Source organism: Mustela nigripes, chromosome 4, assembly GCF_022355385.1.
Source record: "Mustela nigripes isolate SB6536 chromosome 4, MUSNIG.SB6536, whole genome shotgun sequence".
Lineage (NCBI taxonomy): Eukaryota > Metazoa > Chordata > Mammalia > Carnivora > Mustelidae > Mustela > Mustela nigripes.
Window position 1 is genome coordinate 68,171,969 of NC_081560.1, and position 20,090 is coordinate 68,192,058.

Genomic DNA, 20,090 nt, shown 5'->3' on the forward strand with positions numbered 1-20,090 from the left:
TCACTGCCTGGTTAAGTCCTGTTTATGGGATTTTCTCCTCCTGCTACACAGAAAGCCCCTCAAAAGGACAGGTCATGTCTAATCTATGCCTGTATTTCTAGTGCCAGGCAGTGAGTGCCCAGGAAATAGCTCTCAAACTGCTAAACAACCATTAGATAGAATGAGACTCAGGTCGGGTGACTCAGTCGGTTAAGCATCAGCCTTCAGCTCAGGTCATGATTTCAGGGTCCTGGGATGGAGCCTAGAATCTGGCTCCCTGCATAGTAGGGAGCTTGCATCTCCCTCTCCCTCCATCCCTTCCCACCACTCATGCTGTCTCTCTCTCTCTCTCAAATAAATAAATCTTTTTAAAAAATCTGTGATTTTGCTATCAGGAATTTCCTAATCATCATTAAATTGTGTCAGTGCACTAAGCTTTTAAATGACCAAACTCAGAAGTTCTCCCTAATTATGCAACCAATTTCTATTCCCATGGAAAGGGGGTGGGAATTAACTTGCCACCCACTAGTAAAAACGTGCAATGAACACATGAGCCTAACATTGCCTGATCCACTGAACTATCTTTTCTCCTAAATCACTACCATTATACACACACTGATGTAACTGTGTCCTGCCTAGTTTACATTGTTAATCTCGGTTTTCTGAGCCTGAAAGGATTATTTACCAAAAATCCATTCTATTTATAATTGACAGACTCTGTTGTTTATCTCAACCAACAAATTCAGAAACTTAGAATCTACTGCCCAAAATGCCTTAAGGATAAATAGTCATAGTGACAGCTGGGTGTTCTTTTGAACAGTGATGTAAATGCATCAGTGCTCTAGAACACAGCCTTCTTGCACTTGAAGCTGTTTCTCTGAGTTGCAAAGATGAGGAGTGAAGATGTCTAAAAATAAACAACTCTCAGGTAACCTGTGGGGCTGATCTTTAAAATAGCTGGTAAGAGGCAAATCTTCAGACATGACCAGCTTTGCCTTTGATTCTGCTCTTCCCATAAAAGGGCCAGATCTTCCATGCAGCCCAGTTAAACCAAGACAGCTCTGGCCAGTGGGTCTGCCCGGAGTGGACGCCCTATGCTGACAGAGAACAGGGAAATTCAAGCTGCCCGGATGTCCTTGCACCTCACAACGAAGAACAAATTTAAACTGTCATACCAAAAGAAATATGAACCAGACACATTAATAAAAATAAGGGATGGAAAAACTGTAAAGCTTAAATAAGGAAGTCAGAATAGATTTTCTCAATATAACTCAGCAATATAAGTGTTCCAGAGTCAATCTGTTTTAATCTCCTAAAAATATAAGTTATTAAGACATCTCGACATCTTAAAACCAATTAATTCATCCCTCTCCCAGACTGACTACAAAATTCTCAGGAACTTGTAATTAAGCCTGCCTGATTTTAGAAACCATCAATCCCGGCTGATGTTAGGATGAGCGGAGAAGCACATGCCCAGGAGGGACCCGGTCCACACCTCAGCCATGCGGAAAGCCAGGACTCGAACCCCGGTCCCAGGACTCGAACCCCGGTCCCAGGACTCGAACCCCGGTCCCTAGAGCACATGCTGGTAACTGCTGCACGGGCCTGTACTTGCAGGATTTCCCATCCTCCCTTGCTCCACCTCCTGGGCTCAGCGTCCACCTTGGTTCATTCATTTTCCTTTGTGTTCTTTCTTTGCCACAGCCACCCACATCATATCAGCAGTGTTCCTTCTCCTGTTTGTTCTACACGCAATGAAGAATAAGAAAGCTGAGAGAAACACAAAGATCCTGCAAATCAATGTAGTCTGTGGTATGACTGTGCTCACAAGGATGTGGGGAGAAGGTTCCGTGGAGAGGGTGACATAACAGACCGTCACAGAGGAAGACGAGACCGGAGGACGGCAGGAGAGGGGTGCCTCCCCGGCGGAGGGACGCATGGGCAAAGGCGGGGAGGTGGGAGAGAGAATGGTCCGTCTGCGGGATGAGTAACGTGATATGGCTGGAGGACTGAATACAAAAGCAGATGGAGCCAAGTCAGGGTGGAAGTGCAGCCAGATACCAGATCCCAGAGGATGAGCGACCAACCGTCCCAGTTTGCCGGGAAGTGAGGGGGTTCTCTGAATGCCAGCCTTTCAGGGCGAACACCAGGAAAATGCCAGGCAAACCTGGACCCTTTGGTCACCCTACAGCCAAAGGGCTGCCCCACTATGCTTTCACAGGCTCAGAACTACTCTGAGAGAGCAGGTATGATTTGAACAAGTACAACACCAGGTAATTTTTTTCCTAGCTTGCTCAATACGTATGATAATAGCCTTTTTTTTTTCAAGATTTTATTTATTTATTTGACAGACAGAGATCACAAGTAGGCAGAGAGACAGGCAGAGAGAGAGGAGGAAGCAGGCTCCCCACCGAGCAGAGAGCCTGATGCGGGGCTCGATCCCAGGACCCAGGGATCATGACCTGAGCTGAGGGCAGAGGCTTTAACCCACTGAGCCACCCAGGCGCCCCAACAATAGCCTTTTTTTTTTTTTAAACATGGGTTAGGACCCACTGCTGAGTTACAAAATCAAGTTAGCTGGTAGTCACAGGTGGTAGTATTTGTGATGAGCAGATCGGAATGATCAGAATGCACGGCACAGGGGAAGGGCAATGACTGGTTCATGGTACTTGTTTTGGATGCACATATATTCAGTATTATGTATAAATATTATTTATTATTGTCAGTTGCAGTTAAAAGAGTTTGAGGTATATTAAGCTACCTCAATTTTAAAACTGGCAAATTGTAAATTATAAATGCATCTCTACCTTTGTCCTTTCTCGGCCAACATTTTGTATGACATGACACCCCTAGATCATGACAATATTTGTACGTACAGCACACTGGGGTAAACAGAGAAAGCTGTTCACAATCACAGGAGACTGACCTGGGCTCTGACCACCCTGAGAGCCAAGAGATTAACATCCAAGTTCACATGTAACCCAAAAACCATCTGCACAGTGCTGGTGGGAACGTTCTACCACAGAAAGACCAAAGCAAGCTCAGCTCTATTTGTTTAAATCTACCAGAGAAAGAAAGTAAAAAACAAAACAACAACAAAAACAATATAAAATAAATCCCTGGATACTTCAAGGCACAAGCACATCAAGGCAGATGTACTTACAAAGATTAACCCACTTTTCTGGCTACTGATGAATGCCCATAAGAGTGCAGAAAATCAATGCTGCCAGAAATGCACGACTATGACACGTTTCCTGCAGATCATGTCAGCATGGATGCCAAATGACCCTGGGATTTGGGAATGTGCTATTTGTCCCATCAGCACAACTTTTATATTCCTTTTAGAAAGCAAATACCCATCTGAAAAGCTTGGCTGCAAAATGCCTCGCCGGGCCCTGCACACAGTCTTCCGTGAATAGATAACTCAGTGGTATGAGGCAGTGTTCACAACAGATTTCTCAACCAGTCCTAAAAGGCTTAAACCTTTCTGATACTCATGTGTATTTTTTACTTCAAGACTTAAAAAAAAAAAAAATTTAGCTAGAGTCGGTTTCAACCATCTGTCTCTTTGAGTGAAAATAGGAGACAGGCTTGTGCATATTGGCTTTTGAAGAAAACTAATTTGGCAGAAAAAATTAAAGAGAAAGAAGAATTATATCTCAATTTTTAAGACCATACTAGGAGTAGCAATATATCCAAAGTAAGTAGTAACTGTCATGGCCACATCTACATCCATTTCTGCCCCTTGGGCTGTCCCCATTCCTTGGGGTGTCACCATTACCCCCAAGGAATTCCTATCACCATCACAGCTGATGTCCTTGATTGAATATCACTCTGATTAGACCTATGCCAACCAGTCGTAGCCCTGGGAATGGCAGAGTGGAGACATAAAAGTGACTTCTTGGTTCAAGTGACATTTGGTGTGGTGGGAGATGAGGACAGCAGGTACACTCCAAGAATTTGGAAATAATAGAAATGTAGCACCATCACTTTCTGAGAGTTAAACTAGACCTACTCTTAAAACACAGGCCATCACCCAAGTCAGAACTATAACCACAGGACCAAAATGTCACAGGTAGGGTTGACGAAATGTCATGGAAAACCACCACATAATGAGTGGTGAACACCTGTAAAAATGTTTATAATTAAAGGAAAACGGAAACGTGCTGTGACACTTGTTCAGGTTTTCTGAAATATGTCTGGGAGAAGGACACCCTGACCAGTTGACATCACCTTTTCTGTGCATCATCACAGTGGCATCAGGCCACCACCTTGAAACACCAGCTATGACAACCGCTCCCCATGCTCTGGCTCCACGTACATCAACCAACCTTCAGTCTTTCCACACTTCAGCTAAAGGTAACTCCTGAGCTAGCCTCTTAGTTAACTCAGGCCAAAAATCTTGGAGTCATCCCTGATTGCTCTGTCAAATCCCATATCCAGACCATTAGCAAATTATTCAAGCTCTACTTTCCAAACACTTCCAGAATCAGCCTGTCTTCACCACCTCCCCTCCCATCATCCTGTCCAAACCACCAACTTCTCTCATCTGTATTATTGCAAAAGCCTCAACAGTGGTCTTCTAGTTCCTACCCTTGCCCCCCCTCCTTGCAGGCTATTCTCGGCTGTAACAGTAATTCTTCAGAACACAAGCCAAATCATGTCACTTCCTTGCATAAAGCTCGCCAATGGCTCCCATCTCAGAGTAAAAGCCTAAGTCCTACAAAGGCCCCCATGGCCCTACACAATCCAGGCTCATTACTTTTCTGACCTCATTTCCAGACCCTCTTTGTTGCTATTAATACCTCAAACACATCAGGTACACTCCCACCTCAGGGTCTTTGCTTGTGTTACTTCCTCTGCCTGATACTAAGTATCTGAATGACTGGCTTCTTCAAAGCTTAGATCAAATTTCATCTCATTGAGGCCTTACTTGACCATCCTACTGAAGAGAGTAAACTACTCCTCTCACAACACCTGCATTCTCACATTTTTCTACTGCCTTATTTTTCTTCATTAAGGGTATTACAAATTAACATATTCTATAACATATTTAAGTAGCTTTCATTGTTTGTCCCTTCCCCCAGAATTTAAACTCCAGCGAAGGCAGAGATTTTGTCTATATTGCTCACCAATGTACTGCCAATACTTAGAAAAGTGACTGGTAGAAAGTTGGTAATAAATGTTGAGTGAGTCAACAAAGTTGGCTTCAAAACTGCATGAGCTCCTCCATCTCTTCCCAACCTTGCTTTCTATATAGTGTCAAAGCTCCACTGGCTTTGAGAGCCTCATAGGTATTTTTCCCACTCTCCTTCTCAACCCTTTTGCTGTGATCTGGTGTCCTTAGTTGTCATATCATTGCCACACCTGGAATCTGTCCCCCTTCCCGGTCCTCTTGAATATATCATGTGACTGGACTATCTGCTTGATTTTTTGATACCCATGTTACCTCTGGGCAAAAACTTCAGGATTACCCCTAATCCCCTCAGGCTAGCACTGTCCCAACCATGCCCAGCTCAGACCTCCAATACCAAGAACCTAAGAACTTGAATTCTCAGATTTCAAAAAACTGACCTATAAGCAAGGACATTGTGAGCCCATGGGAAGTTAGGTTTCTCCTGGCCCGTCAGTAAGTTGGTTTTATGTTTGTTGCCTAACATATAACATATACTTGCTTGTGTGAATGTGTCACTAGACCACTAGAGAATTTTGGCTCTATAAGAACAGTCTAATATCCAGACCCTCAGAACTAAGATTCAAGATCTTAATCCTGCCCATCTGTATAGCTGACTGCTGATTGGTCCTAACGATACCTCCATGTCTGCGGCTGCAGGCAAGAGTGTCAGTGGCCAAGAATGTCACCTACTCATGTTCTTAACATGAGAACAGAAACCCACATACATATGCACATATAGCCACTGGACCCCGAGTTCCTTTGGCAGATCAGAGCACCGCTTCTCTCCACCTCTGCAGTCCCTGAACAGTCACCTTTGTAGGAAAGCAGTAGAGGATGAAGGGGAAAGAGAGTGGGGTTATTTACCTGATGGAAGATGTGAGACCACTTCGGATATCTGAGCATGGTTCCTTCCCCAGACATTTGCAAAGGAAAGAGAAGCGCACTAATCAACAAAATTTTTTAATTTGCTAAGAGTCAGGAAGCCCAAGTAGTTGTCTCCATAATGCTAACTTCATCTTTATGTTAATGCAATTTAATCAATACTCACGGAGCCCCTACAAAGCAAAGTGCCTCCTGGATGCTGTGAGGCTTACAGAAATGATAGAGATAGATCTATCTCAAAAAGCTTATAACATGGGAAAGAGAACAGACCATGCCACCCTAAAATATGACTTTTTGACATAAGGATTATCTTAAGTCGGTTATTCTTAAGAAACAACAGATATTAGAGAAGCTCTAAAAGCTTAGAAGTTGCCTTTTTGTAAGAGTCACTTAAATGTATAAGGGAAGTCTCCATATTTAAGGGTTCTTCCTTTCTGTACCAGGAAGAGGAGGATGACTCAGTCTCCACAAACTATTATTAGTGAAGAAGGTACGGACTTAAAATTTCATCATGCCCTCACTCCTGATGACTTTTACCCCTATCCTGGCACCTCCCATAACCCCAACATCTTCTTTTGTGTTTAGCTGGAAATGTTATTTAAGTAGTGGCTTGAGATGTTTTGGAGAGATACTCAGTTTTCTTGGGTCTCTCCCATGTGTACAGGAAGTATACAAGTATTTAAACGCGTTTTGTGTTCCTCCTGTCAATCTTTTTTTTTTTTTTTTTAATAGGGGGAAGGGGAGGTTCTCAGATAAGAATCTATAAGAGTAGAGAGAAAATTATTTTTCCTCCCCCACATACAGTACAGTCTGAAAACAACAGCTCCACTGCAAGGGACAATGGCTAAGTACATGATAAAGGTTTAAAGCACAAGGAGGGGCATGCCTGGGTTGCTCAGTTGGTAAAGCATCTGCCTTTGGCTCAGATCATAATCTTGAGGTCCTGGGATCCAGCCCTGTCAGTACCCCCCACTCAGTGGGGAGCCTCCTCCTCCCTCTACCGCTCCCCCTGCTGGTACACTTTCTCTGTCAAATAAATGAATAAATAAAATTTTAAAAAATAGATGATAGGTAGGTACGTAGAGCAAGCACATGCAGGGTATGCAGGAACTGGAGCACAGAGTGAGCTTCCTAAAGGAGGGGCCATGAGAGCCACACATGGACACATGGGTAGAATGTGAACGGGGGAAGCGTTTCTAGCAGAAGGAGAATGAGCATGAGAGAAATGGCAGTGACAGGAGGTAGCGGTCTGCGTTTGGGGAATGGCCAACAGTTTCGATGGATTGCAGCATAACGTCAAATGGGCTCAAGGTGGCAAGGTGCGATGAGGGACAAGCTGAAAAGGTTTGTGCTGGACATTACACTCTCAGGTCATAACTCAGAAGAATTGTTTCTGCTCTTTGGTCTCTCCTCACTTCGGAAGCAAGTTATCTATTTTAAAACCTGTAAGGGTCTTGAAAAAAAAAAAAATCAAGCATTTCCATGTTAAACCAACTCAATCTATTCAAATGTGTTAAGCAATGCAAACAACTAGAATTAACACTTCCCTTACATATCACACCTTTGCTGTATATGATGAAAAAGTGAGAAAGCAAAAGCTCAAAATAGGTACTTCAGCATTTGTAAAAAGTTCTTTGCGTAAGATAAGCATTCAGGGCGAGGACTCTACCCAGTCCCCACACCCACCAGGAGCCTTGTAGTTTGCTTTTTCTTCGTGCTGTAAAAAAGAATACGGTAGTCAGTAGTCAGGGCTTTCTGCCTTTGAAATGATCGATTGGTCTAGCCTCTGCTGTTAGCAGGATTGAGCCGACTTGGAATACCATCAGGGCACATTAAGAGATTACTGAGTGAACAAGTAAATGAACAAGTAAATGCCGAGCCCTCAATGGCAAGATGATGGGGCCAGTCTGGAGTGAAGTTAGAGGCAAGCATTTTTCGGTTGTCTTTCATGGTTGTCATAAGCTGTTCAATTTCCTACTACCACCCTCACACTGCTTGCTATAGGATTCCCAGTGTCGAGAAGGCGCTTAAGGAATGATTGCTGAATGAGAGAATGAAGGACGGCAAGTTACAACTTGAACAATTCTGTGGGTAAGAAAGCAGACACAGATGGCCACATCCATTGTGCCAGTTTGGCACCTGCCCTCTTACTTATGGGCAGTCCTAGTGAACGGAGGATCCTGGCCAGTGAAGAGAGTGATGCAAAGCAGGGGCGCCTGTGTGGCTCAGTAGGCTGAGTGTCTGACTCTTGATTTCAGCTCAGGTCCTCATCTCATGGGTGGTGAGAGGAATGTAGGGCTCTGTGCTCAGTGGGGTGTCTGCTTGGGATTCTCTCTCCCCCTCCCCATCTCCTCCTTTCCCAGCACACACCCACTCTTTCTCTCTCTCAAATAAATAAACAAATCTTATAATAAATAAAGAGTGATGCAAAGCTCTCTCTAGTACATACAATCACAGGTTCTTAAATCTGGAGCAAAAAGAACATGGAGATTACCAAATACTGGTCTTTCTCTCACTGATAAAAGAATCCCTTCACAGGAAATCCTCACTTGACGGTGATAGGCTTGAACTCTCACTACCTTAAAGGTAGCCCAGTCTATTTTTTTAATGGTTCAGTCAATCGAAGGTTCTCCATTACCTTGATATAAACTTTGCTTTCTCCTAGAATTTTGGGCTACAGTAGAGAGGTGTCCTCAATACGTGTTTGTGAAAGATCGAGTCCTCACGTCTACCCGCTCACCTGCTGACAGCCTGGACACCCTCGCAGCATCTAGTCAAGTTGTACTCAAGGAGTGGTCGGGGAAGGGGAACACCAAAGAAGACACAGAGGAGAGAAAATGTGTACATTGGCCAAGATGAGCCACACAGACTCCCCTGTACCACATCCAGCCCCTAGTTCTTCAAACCTTTACCTGTGGCACTAGGCCCAAGCACTCGGACCTTTTACCTTACTGGAATCAGACGCTCAGAATGCTTCTGCCATTTAGCCACAGCAAATCTGTACCACATTAGATTTTAACTTAACATCACTTTGAAATGCTGGGGATAGAAGTCGGGGGGCTAGGAAATCAGCAGGCCCGAATTCCCAGATAAGAATAGAGGCCAACTTGATAGTCTTTTTTTTTTTTTTAAAGATTTTATTTATTTGACAGAGATTACAAGTAGGCAGAGAGGCAGACAGAGAGAGAGGAAGAAGCAGGCTCCCTGCTGAGCAGAGAGCCCGATGTGGGGCTCAATCCCAGGACTCTGGGACCATGACCTGAGCCGAAGACAGAGGCGTTAACCCACTGAGCGATCCAGGCGCCCCCAACCTGATAGTCTTAATAGTCTCTAGACTAAGATCACCTCACAAGCCAGGGGAAAAGCAGACTGACCATCTGGCCCTTTCATTGTAGGTACCCTGAGCCCAGCACTGCTCTGGTAGGCATAGACAGAAATGTTCTATATAATCCTGACCCGACTCAGAAGGCAAGGCTTCCAGAATCCTAGGAATTACCAAGCCCACATTCATCTGGGGCCCAGAGACCCAACAGAGGATCCATTCAGGAAGCCAAATGTTTGTACTGAACACATCAAAATGATCCACGAGAAAAAAATTTAAATCCTATAAGAAATGGAAAATTAAGTAGGTTTTATTCTCTCAAACCTCACCACAACATTAGGAAGTGGCCCTGTTATTTTCACTCCTGTTTTACAGTTGAAGAAAATGAGGTGCAGGAAGGCAAAATAAGTCGTCAAGGTTACAGAGCTAGCAGCGGCTGACACTGAGATTTGAACCCTAGCTGTAGAGGTCACACTCTCATACTGCCTCTTGACCACTGTTGTGATTTGTTCTGGGATCAAATTAGACCCAAGAACAAAAAAGGAAGACAAAGATAAAATATTAATGATTTTGCCTGGTTGACAGTGCTGTCTGGTTATCCTGAAAATTCAAAGAAGTGATTATTCACTTAATTATTAATCACTTTCCTTCTTGGAAATTTGTTATACCTCTATTAGGTATTTACCATGTTTTACCTTATGTGATAGCCATGCCATATATGTATAATACATATCCATATGTTGATATATATATATATAACTTTTCTATTTTTCCCTGATTAGACAACAGTGCCTAAGATCTATACCTTGTTCTGGGGCACCTGGCTGGCTCAGCAGGTAGAGCACAAAACTCTTGATCTCGGTGTTGAGTTCAAGCTCCATGTTGGATATATAGATCATCTTTTTAAAGAAAAGACCAATACTTGCTCATTTTCATGTACCCACAAAGCATTCAGTCTTGCTCATGGCTAGCCCTCTGTAAGTACTAAATACATGTTCTTCACTAGGACTAAAAACCTGCTGAAGAAAGCTAGCTTTCACCCCTACCTACACTTAGTTCTTTTATTCATTATCAGTAAAATCTAGATTTGTAAGCTCACTAAATCCAGGACGCTGTTGTTATTCACAATGCAAACTAAGGCAACTCCAATAAATTTCATACTCTATATGGGCATTCTTTCAGGTGTGACTAATGTTGAAGAGTGAAGCCATTACATGTATGCTTGTATGTCCGTGAGTGTCCCAGGATGTCTTTTAGAAACTGGTCAGCAGCAGGAATAGGTAGAATCCAGGGAAGTCTCTCCCTTTCATAGTCATTTAGGTTAATCACAAAAATCCCTGTTCCCCAACTCTAAGGACATCCCTAACGACTCCTTTGTAGGCAGGCAGGGCCATTTGATTTGCTTTAGTCAATGCGATGGACGAGGTGGGGGCAGTATATATTAAGAGGAAGGGTCACTCAGCATGGGTCTCTGGGTGCACATGGTCAACACAGCCCCTTGTTGGCCTCCACCAGACATGTAACAGGAGCAAGAAAAACCTTCCTGGGTTGCCATGCTGATGTGCGGGAGTCGTTTGTTACGGTCCCGTGGTGCAGCCTCACCTGATCTATACACTCCCATGGCCCGACTCCCCTCCACCCATCCAGGATTCTCGTTACTTCCCACCTTCTGTGACTTAGTGTTGGTAACTGAAGATACACCCCCTCCTTTTACCATCCCCACCTATGCTTTGCTATGGAATGCCCAGTGAGAGGCTGTGACCAAGATTCTTCCCTTGACCAAAGGCTAAGCAGGCTCCTCTGAGCTCTTTTTCAACTTGGCCCTAACCATTGGCATGTTCTCAAGAGCCCCATTTTAGCTAAAGTCCTGTGAAAAGTCAGTTTAGCCAGACTCTCTCACCCTCAATGTCTGATCCCTGGTATCTACTGGATGTTTAACAAGGTTCCTCACCCTCCGCCATCTCCCAGGTGGTATCTGATCACTCTGGTTTGCCTTCAGCAAGAATCCTGTTAGGTCGGCTTAGCCTGATTGCCCCCCACTTACCTTGGACATGTCCTCTTAGTAATTTTTCACCCAATCCCCCCCCCCATCCCCGCATTTCTCCTTGGCTAGAAATTCCACTCTCCTTTGTTGTATTCGGAGTTCCTCCCGATCTCTCTCCCCTTCTGCAAACTCCCAGTGCAGGGGTCTGGACATCTATTAAAACAGTGCCCCTGAATAAAGCCTGTCTTACCATTCCTTTAACAAGTGGATGAGTAGCTTTTTCTTTAACAGGTATAAAGACTAAGAAAGCACCAGGTGTCATTATTAACCCCCCAGTCACCAGAACATGTGTCCTGGTTAAAGCCACTTTCATTCTGAGTCTTCCTCCTGAGAATTTAGAAAATACTCTTTCCATGTGCTGCCCAGACGTACCTTCCCTGGGTTTGGGAAGGCAGACGTGGTATCGGCAATGCAAAGAGGTGATGTTGCCAATACCTCAGCGTGTCCCCCAAAGCAAAGTTCTGCTAATTTTCCTGAATTAAATGACTCTGCCTGGCCAGAATGTCCTTGGGCAAGGGAACGTCTGAAGAGAGTATCTCCTTCCTATCCTATGACTGTTTTGTAACCTTTTTTATCTACTTGAAACTAAAACTTAACAATTTGTTGTTGGCCTTCAAATTTTAGCAATTCATGCCTTTTTTTTTTTTTTTTTAATTTCTAAAACGAGGAGCTCTCAAGGGAAAGATTCCCCCCTTTAAAAGCTACAGCAAAGATACGGGGTTTTATCCTTATTTGATATGCCAATTACTTTTCAGCAGCATTTGAAAAATATTAAAAAGCTTAAAGGAGGAAGCAAGAAAACCTGTATTCAAAACCCCAAACCTGGCCAGTTACAATGTCCCTGGGTGGTCCATATTTGCATTGGGAGATTTAGTTTGGCATTTTAACTCATGTAAATAGATTCTCACTTTCCCCTATGCCTGAAAGCCTTCAAAGAGGGAAGATCTCCTTTCCAAATCAGCGGTAACCTATACCCTCTGAAAGTGAACAAAGTTACACTTTTCAAGGAAACAGGCAGAGAAGTTTTTTGTTTTTCTTCTTTCCACAAAATACACACCAATTCCCACAACCCCTTGCTATTCTAATACTACCAGGGCAGATGGTGAAACAGGAGATGTGCCGTCATTTTAAAAGAGGACACTGTCAAAACACACATTCCCCCACAGAGCCTGCTACCTTTCCAGCCCCCCAAACCCACCACCAACTTCTGAAATTCCACAAGCGGATTCTGAGGCACGGTCACATGGTCATTCCCCACACGGGTGCTCACTGGAACACTCAACAGCTAGACAAACTTACAAAAGCTTCCAAACGCACGTTACAAAATCTAAAATACTTTTTAACAGGAGAAGACTTCATTCCATTTCAATTCCTAAAATCTTCAGCTTGCTACACAAAGAAATGGGTACTATTTCAGGTCAAAGTAGACCACCTAGCCTATATTTTAAAAGACAAACTGACTGTATATGCAGGATATAAAATATTGTGTCATCCTTTACTCATTAGAGCTATTTAAAATATACACATTACTCTTGGCTTCGCTCTAGACAGGAGTATAAAATAGAAATCTGACAAATGAATCAAAATATCCCTTCCTCCCACCAGAAAGAAACTAAAGAAACCAAACCTCCCACCAGAGAAATCAAACCAAAGATCAAAAGAAATAGCCCAGGGGACTCCTAAAAGAAACACAAGACTCAAACCTTCCTGCCTGTCACTTCTAGAATGAAAAGTAGTCCCTCTCAAGACTCCCCTTCTCGCAGCAGAATTGTTCCACGTGACCCTAATTCAGGAAGGCAAGGATTCCAGAAGTCTAGGCATTACGGAGCCTACATCCAAATTGGGCCCAGACGTGCCATGGAAACTACATTTCAGGAAGTGAATGTTTTTATTAAACACATTAAAATGATCCAAAGGGAAATAATTAAATCTTATAATATAAAGAAAATTAAGTGGGATTTATTCTGGCTAGTTATTTTGGGTCAACAAAGCTTGTTGAGCATCTACCATGTGTAAGACTCTTTGCTGAAAGATACAAGGATGTCTCAGAGAGCTTGGAGTCTAAAACCAGAAAAAGGCAGGCACATAAGTAGTATAACTCAAGGTAAAAAAAATTTTTTTTAAAGAGCATACCTTCAGTTCAAAGGAAGGCAAGATCACACACATCCCTGAGAAGAGAAGGCTAGAAAATGATGTAACTGTTGTTGGATAATAAAACCATCTTCCACACCTTGATTGGGTACCATGTGTTCTCTCATTATTTGCTATCTTTACAATAACTTTGCAAGCTAGGGATCATTTATCCCCACTCTACAGATGAAGAAACTGAGGCTTCCATAGCTTCAGTGAGATATCTGGCTGCTGCTTATTTCCTGTGTCTTACACAGCCTCTTAGATGTTGTTCTCTTTTATGTTGTCAAAGACCAAGCAAAGAAATGGGCTTAAATTATAGCAGGAAAGATTTCAATAGAAAAACAGACTGTCTACTGACATTCTGGGCAGGAGACTTCTCCGTCGTGGGACCTGTCCTGTGCTCTGAGGCTGTTCAGTGGCAGCCCTGCTGGAGACCTGTAGGCACTCTATCTCCCCACTGTGACAAACAAAAATGTCTCTGGGCACTGCCAAATGTCCCCATGGTGGGCAGTCGCCCCTGGGAACCACTAATCTAAAAGCACACTAGAGAGGCACCAGGATGACACAGTCAGGTGAGGGTCTAACTCTTGGTTTTTGGCTCAGGTCACAATCTTAGGGTCCTGGGTTGGAGCCATGCCTTGGGCTTTGAACTCAGTGGGGAGTCTGCTTGAGATTCTCTTTCCCTCTCCCCCACCCCTCCCGCTTGTGCTCTTCCTAAAATAAATATCTTGGGGCACCTGGGTGGCTCAGAGGCTTAAGGCCTCTGCTTTTGGCTCAGGTCATGATCCCAGCGTCCTGGAATTGAGCCCCGTATCAGACTCCCTGCTCGGTGGGGAGCCTTCTTCCCTTCCTTTCTCTCTGTCTTCCTCTCTGCCTACTTGTGATCTCTCTCTGTCAAATAAATAAATAAAATCCTTAAAAAATAAATAAAATAAATATCTTAAAAAACAAAATTACAGAAGAAGTATGAACACACTGGAGTAAGTCAATCTTTTCTGTAAATCACTCTCTAGAGGAAAGACAGCTATTCACAGTCACCTGCCTGAGGGCAGGAAATGGGGCCACCAGCTCTGCAGTCCTTCCAGTCCTGCCCACGTTGAGTCCGAGCCACACGGACAGAAGGCCATGGACCCAACTCCAGGCCACCGCCCACAGTGACTCATAACCAACAACACCTGCGCTAGATAAATGTAAGCTCTGATAATCCGCATTGTGTGCGCCTGGTGCCCATCGAGGCTTTCTGAAGACCATGCAGGCATGAGAAGAACTAATGACATTTTAATTTCCAGATCTGAAGCTTCTAGCTACTTTTTTCCAAAAACTGACCCTGCCAGAGAACGTGCCTGTGGTTTAGAATCATTCGGGGTCTCCTTTCACACCTCCGTTTTTGCAAAAGCCTTTCCTCCCCATGACCTGACCCCAAAAAGCCCCAAATCTTACTGTGACTGTTGATGCCCCAAATCTGCCTGCAATGCTTGACCACAAGGTATAAAAATACCTTTCTGTTGAGCAGCTTCCCAGGTACTTCTGATATGGAGGTTGGTATAGTATTTAGATTTTAATTGGATTCAAAGAATGACATCATCGTTTTATTTTTAAACATCCAAGTTTACAATATTCTGGAACTCGCATTCACTGTGAGTCTTTAAATTCACGATGAAAACTGTCAGATGCCAACTGAAAGCGTGTGTAAAAGAGAAGCAGAATTTTAAAAAATCCTTTAAGAGGGTATAGGAGGAAAAAACCTTGAAGCATAAGAAAGCACACTGGTATCTGTTCCCAGGCAGATCTGTTGATCAAGTGCAATCATTTTCCACAGCGCCAGAGACTCATTACTTTCATCATAAAGAATGCCCTTGACTCTAACATAAATTTCTGCTTTGTGTGTGTGCCATACCGATGGCATTAGCTGGTCTGTGCCCCAAAATGAAAACAATGGGTCGTTCTCTAAGAGTACAGCAACAACATGGGTGAGCATAGGAATGTTAGGGCCTAAGTAATACTTTGGAAGCAAGAGCAGCTGCTTGTTGGGATCTCAGGATTGATAGGAACTGAAAATTAAAGGACACAGAGCCTGTCTGGGAAGCAGAGGTCCTCCCAAGATTTAGTACCAAGTTAGTGTTCTGGATCATGGCACAGTCACTATATCAGGGAAGCCCCACAACACCGAGCAGCTTCACATTCAGCCCTGAAATAAATTCATCTTTGCAATGAATAAAGCCTAACACCTGCTCCTGCAAAGTCAGCTTTCTGGGCTGTCTCAGTTGGGAACTGCTATGCTTTCCATGTTCAGCAAGATACCTAGTGACACTTAAGAATCAAATGTAGGGGGCTTTAGCATGCCTCAAGGGGACGCAGGGCTTGCTTACCCCCCACCACACTGAGAGATGTCGAATTTCCTTGAACCCCTTTGATAATACAGTTGGGCTTTTCGTATGAGCATGGGAGCATGTTCTTGAGGGACTCTCTGTCCTGCCACAGTGAAAAGCGACACTAAAACAGTATGCGTTGCCTCCCCCCCCCCCCCCCCCCCAACAGAAAAACAATGAGATAGGATGGGAACAGAATAAACAAACTTCGGAATCTGGCCAACCTGCACTTGAAATCCAGCCTTCCCACCAAACGGGCTTCAGGGGGTCTTGACCAATGGCAGCATGTTTCCAAGTACCAGATTCCTTGTTTGTCAAATTAAGATAAAGATTTCAGCCTTACAGGAACGTTAGAATGATTTCATGAACCTGAATATAAACAGGAAAGGCACCCAATGAACTCTAAGCAGCTCGAAAGCTGCCTGCCACACTTGGAGATCTTACTCGGTTGCAGCGTGCCTAAGCCACACCTGCATCAGGGCACCCCCTAGCATGCCTCGGTAGGGACATACCACGACGCTGATAGCTATGAACACTTTTTCCTGGTGCTCACAGGATAGTTTGCCTTGTTTTCAAGCACATGTCAGCAGAGTGACTTCAGTTGATACCCCTTTTCCTAAACAGTGTATGTGAACCAGAGGTTCTTAATCTCTTTTTAGTCACAAATACCCCTTTCCCTCAAGAAAGCTGTGTTTAGGTACATATGCATTAAATTTCACATCAAGGTGATGGAGCTCAATGATCACCTGAACACCATCACAGGGCTGCCCTCCACAATGCCTACGATTCCTATTGAAGCAGCCTCCTCTCAACAAAGAATCAGTAGATGCCTTTGTGAACACACGGGCGCCTCAGGGTTTGCACCTGGACAGTGGTGTCAAGGTCACAATGCCAGCTTCACTCTCACATTCTGGTCCCAGGCTTCCTATCGAGAGGAAGCAAAGAAAGTCAGTCTAGGGTATCTGTGAAAAGTTCCTAGTCAAGAATGCTTTTTACATGGATCTGGGCAAAGGCCTAGAAATTAAAATTAAAACTTTAAATGAGATAACATGAGAAAAGAGATTAATAATCCCTACACAAAAATTAACCAGTGTAATTGTTCTGTAGCACTGAAGAGTAGATTCAGGCTGCCCAGGGTTCAAATCCTGGCTCTATAATTTAGTAGCTGAGCAATTTTCCAAAAGTTACCTAATATCATTGTGTCTTAGTGTCCTCATCTGTCAAATAGGATTAAAGATATATAACTCATAAGATTTTTGTGAGGATTTTGTGAGGATTAAATAAAAATATATGGTTAAATAACAATGCCTGGTCAAGTGCTCAACACATTTTAGTAAATGTGTTGGTGATGTAATAAACTCAGTAAATGTATCGAGCACTGGTAAATCTCTCGATGTATTATCAACCTTTGTTTTATGCGGTAGAGCAACGTGTAGACAGAACAAAATGACGAAGGAAGATACTGAAGTTTGCAAAGGACCTTGCCATTTGGGGCTAGGTTAAGTGACAGAAAGAAACAGGGTGATGGGGAAGAATGAGTAGTCCGTTTAGGTAACTAACTTTGAATGAAGCCTGTGCACAGTCTGTGTTGAGAGACATGGTTTCATGGTTTAGTATGTATCTTACAAGACTGGACAGAGTGGCACCAAAGATGGATCTCTAAGAATTACTTGACTCCGTGCTGGAGTCAAAGGAAAGGCTTATTTACTAAAGACTTGGAAACAAGTGTTTGGAGAAGTAGAAGGGCTGGGAAGAGAATTAATAGAGCCCCCTTTTAGACATAAAGCATGATGGCAAAAGTGCTGTGTGATTTCCTCTTACTATCTCAGAAGTTTGTCAGAAACTAGGAACCAGGGACCACCACTGTAAGAACGTCCCCACTTTCCCATGGGTTGAGTTTCTTTTCTCTGTCCCTATCAGTAACGGTGATCACACCTAATGATGTTAGACCTCAAACACCAAAGAGCTTCAGGACATGCTTCAATAGAAGAGGAAAGGCTGGAATATGCACGGAGGAGCAGAGCCACACCTCTGCTTTGGGACACTGTGCAGCAGACGTGCAAAGACCTAGAGGCCAAGGGGAGGGAAGCAGGTGCATCAGTGCCTGAGGCTCAAGACAAGGGAAAAAAAGAGAGACATAGGAGATGTTCTGGGCTAAAACTGGGCCCAGAGCTGGACAGGCTGGAAAGAGCCTGAACTGGACACCCAGACATATTGTCCTAACTTCCTAAAGATGGTCCTACAAGATCCCCCCCACCAAAAAAAAAGTCTCTTAGAGCACTGAGTCCTCAGAACTTAAACAGTGGCAAGTTGGTGCCTAAGAAGAGAGCATTTGATGACTGTGTGATAGCAGTGTCTGAGTACATTTTATTGAGAAATATAGTCAAAAGAGCAGAGTTTGGGTTCTTGTCTCTCACACCCAAACTTTGGGAGAAAACCAGGCATTTTAAACAACCGGAGGAAGTATTAATCACATTCCCACTAGCACCCTCAGGATGCAACTTGCACCGAATTCTCCATTTCAAATGCACTAACACTGGTTGTCTTTCACTGTAATTTTCACAGTGAAAATATGTATGGAGACCGTCACCCCTATCGGTGCTAATATTAGCCACATGATGTCTTCTGCAGTTCCCCGTGTCTTACTGTTAGCTATGCTTTCTCCTTATCTGGAATATTTGGAAGCAATTTTTCACTACCCTGAACAGCAATAAGTCTTCAGAGCACACTTGAAAGGCAATCCAGGCAAGAAAATGGCTGGCTACTTGTTCTTGGCCCCTTACCTAAATGTGGTAGAAGCCAGAATACAGAATATATTCCATCTTCTGCATTTTGTTGAGTCTCTGATCTCCTAAGTAATTTCCTGTCCTGATCCTGGGTTTCTGTTTAGCCTTATTAACCGAGGTACAAGTCATGAGACTCCCGCACTCAGTTCCCATCAGTGCTGCCAGGATCACTGCCCTTATGATGACGACGCACAGATTCATGAGGCCAGAGCGATTCCGGAGTGGGAGTGGGGGAAGGAGGGCCACGCGCCTGGGAAGGTGTTGACGAAAACACATCCCCCAACCACACTTTTTTGCAGCAGTGAGAGAAACTGACATCTTCTTGCGTGAGTGTTTAATTAATGCCCTGCTGGAAGTACATTCGCTCCCTCCGACTTGGCGGGTAGCAACAGCATCTAAGAGCTTTGCAGACAGCTGAAAATGTAATCAAACAGCATCCTTTCCTTTCCCTCCGCAGCTCCCCCTCCCCCAGGGGCCGTCAGCTGGTGGCCCAGAGGGGTGCGGATCTCACCGCCGCTAGCCTTCTGCTGCCCAGGACAAGACCGAGGCGGGGCGCCCTGGGATGACCCTCCCAGCCCGCAAGGTGGGCGACAAGGTGATGACACCACGACCCCTCCTCCTCTGCTCTCGCCTCTGGGCTCTCCCGGGGAGCTGCAGCAGGGGACTGCCGCTGGGGGGCTCTGGCCGCCTTAGGGCGCCGCGGAGCACACAGGAGCCTGGGGAGGGGGCCGAGGCTAGGGTCCGGCTGCGGCTGCGGCGGCCCGAACTACTGCCCGCCTGCCGGCGCGGACGACCCCGGGGCGGGGAGGGTCGAGGAGGGGCGCGGAGGTGGCAACCAGGCGAGCCCGACACCCCCGCTCTTGTTTACCTGGACGCGCTCGGCGAAGGCGGAACTGGACTCCAGGAGCGAGCTCGGCGGCGGCTCCCGAGGAGGGGGCTGCGGGGTCGAGGCTCGAGCGGCTCCCGAGGGCGGCGGGCCCGGCGCGCGCAGGATGTGCTGTCTCACGCTGCGCCGGCCGCTTGGCTCGCGCTCCTCGGGGACCCAGCACTTCCTCTCTCTCCGCGAGCCTGACACTGACAGCTCCCTCGGAGCACCCAGGCTGCGGGGCTCGCCCCGCCCCCGGCCCACGCCCTCCACGCCCCACGCCCCGCGCCCCTCCTGCGGGAGGGCCCTCCACTCGCGCTCTCGCACGGGTCTCGCAACGAAGGGGTGGAGCCGGCCCGAGGGCTCGCGGCAGGCAGAGCACCTGGAGAGGTCAATCCGTCTATCTCCGCGTCACCCGCAGGACTCACCTAAGTTGCTGCAAACAGAAGAGCTTCAGGATTTGGGGAGCTGCTGCTCACTTAGCGACATGGAACAACTTTCACTCCCAGACAACTACTTTAAGGTCATTGAAGT

At 45.1% G+C, this 20,090-nt stretch overlaps 1 protein-coding gene across 4 annotated transcripts in view; it reads right to left on the reverse strand.

Annotated features, from left to right (window-relative positions):
* The window catches only part of DYNC1I1 (dynein cytoplasmic 1 intermediate chain 1), a 298,287-nt gene extending 278,474 nt beyond the window's left edge, over positions 1-19,813 (reverse strand). For 2 of the 4 annotated variants that reach the window (XM_059396815.1, XM_059396813.1), the window contains exon 1: positions 19,560-19,813. The gene's annotated coding sequence lies outside the window, so the exon portion shown is untranslated. The remainder of the gene's footprint in view (positions 1-19,559) is intronic. The other 2 variants (XM_059396816.1, XM_059396814.1) reach the window with 1 other exon arrangement.
* Between the last annotated feature and the right edge of the window lie 277 nt (positions 19,814-20,090).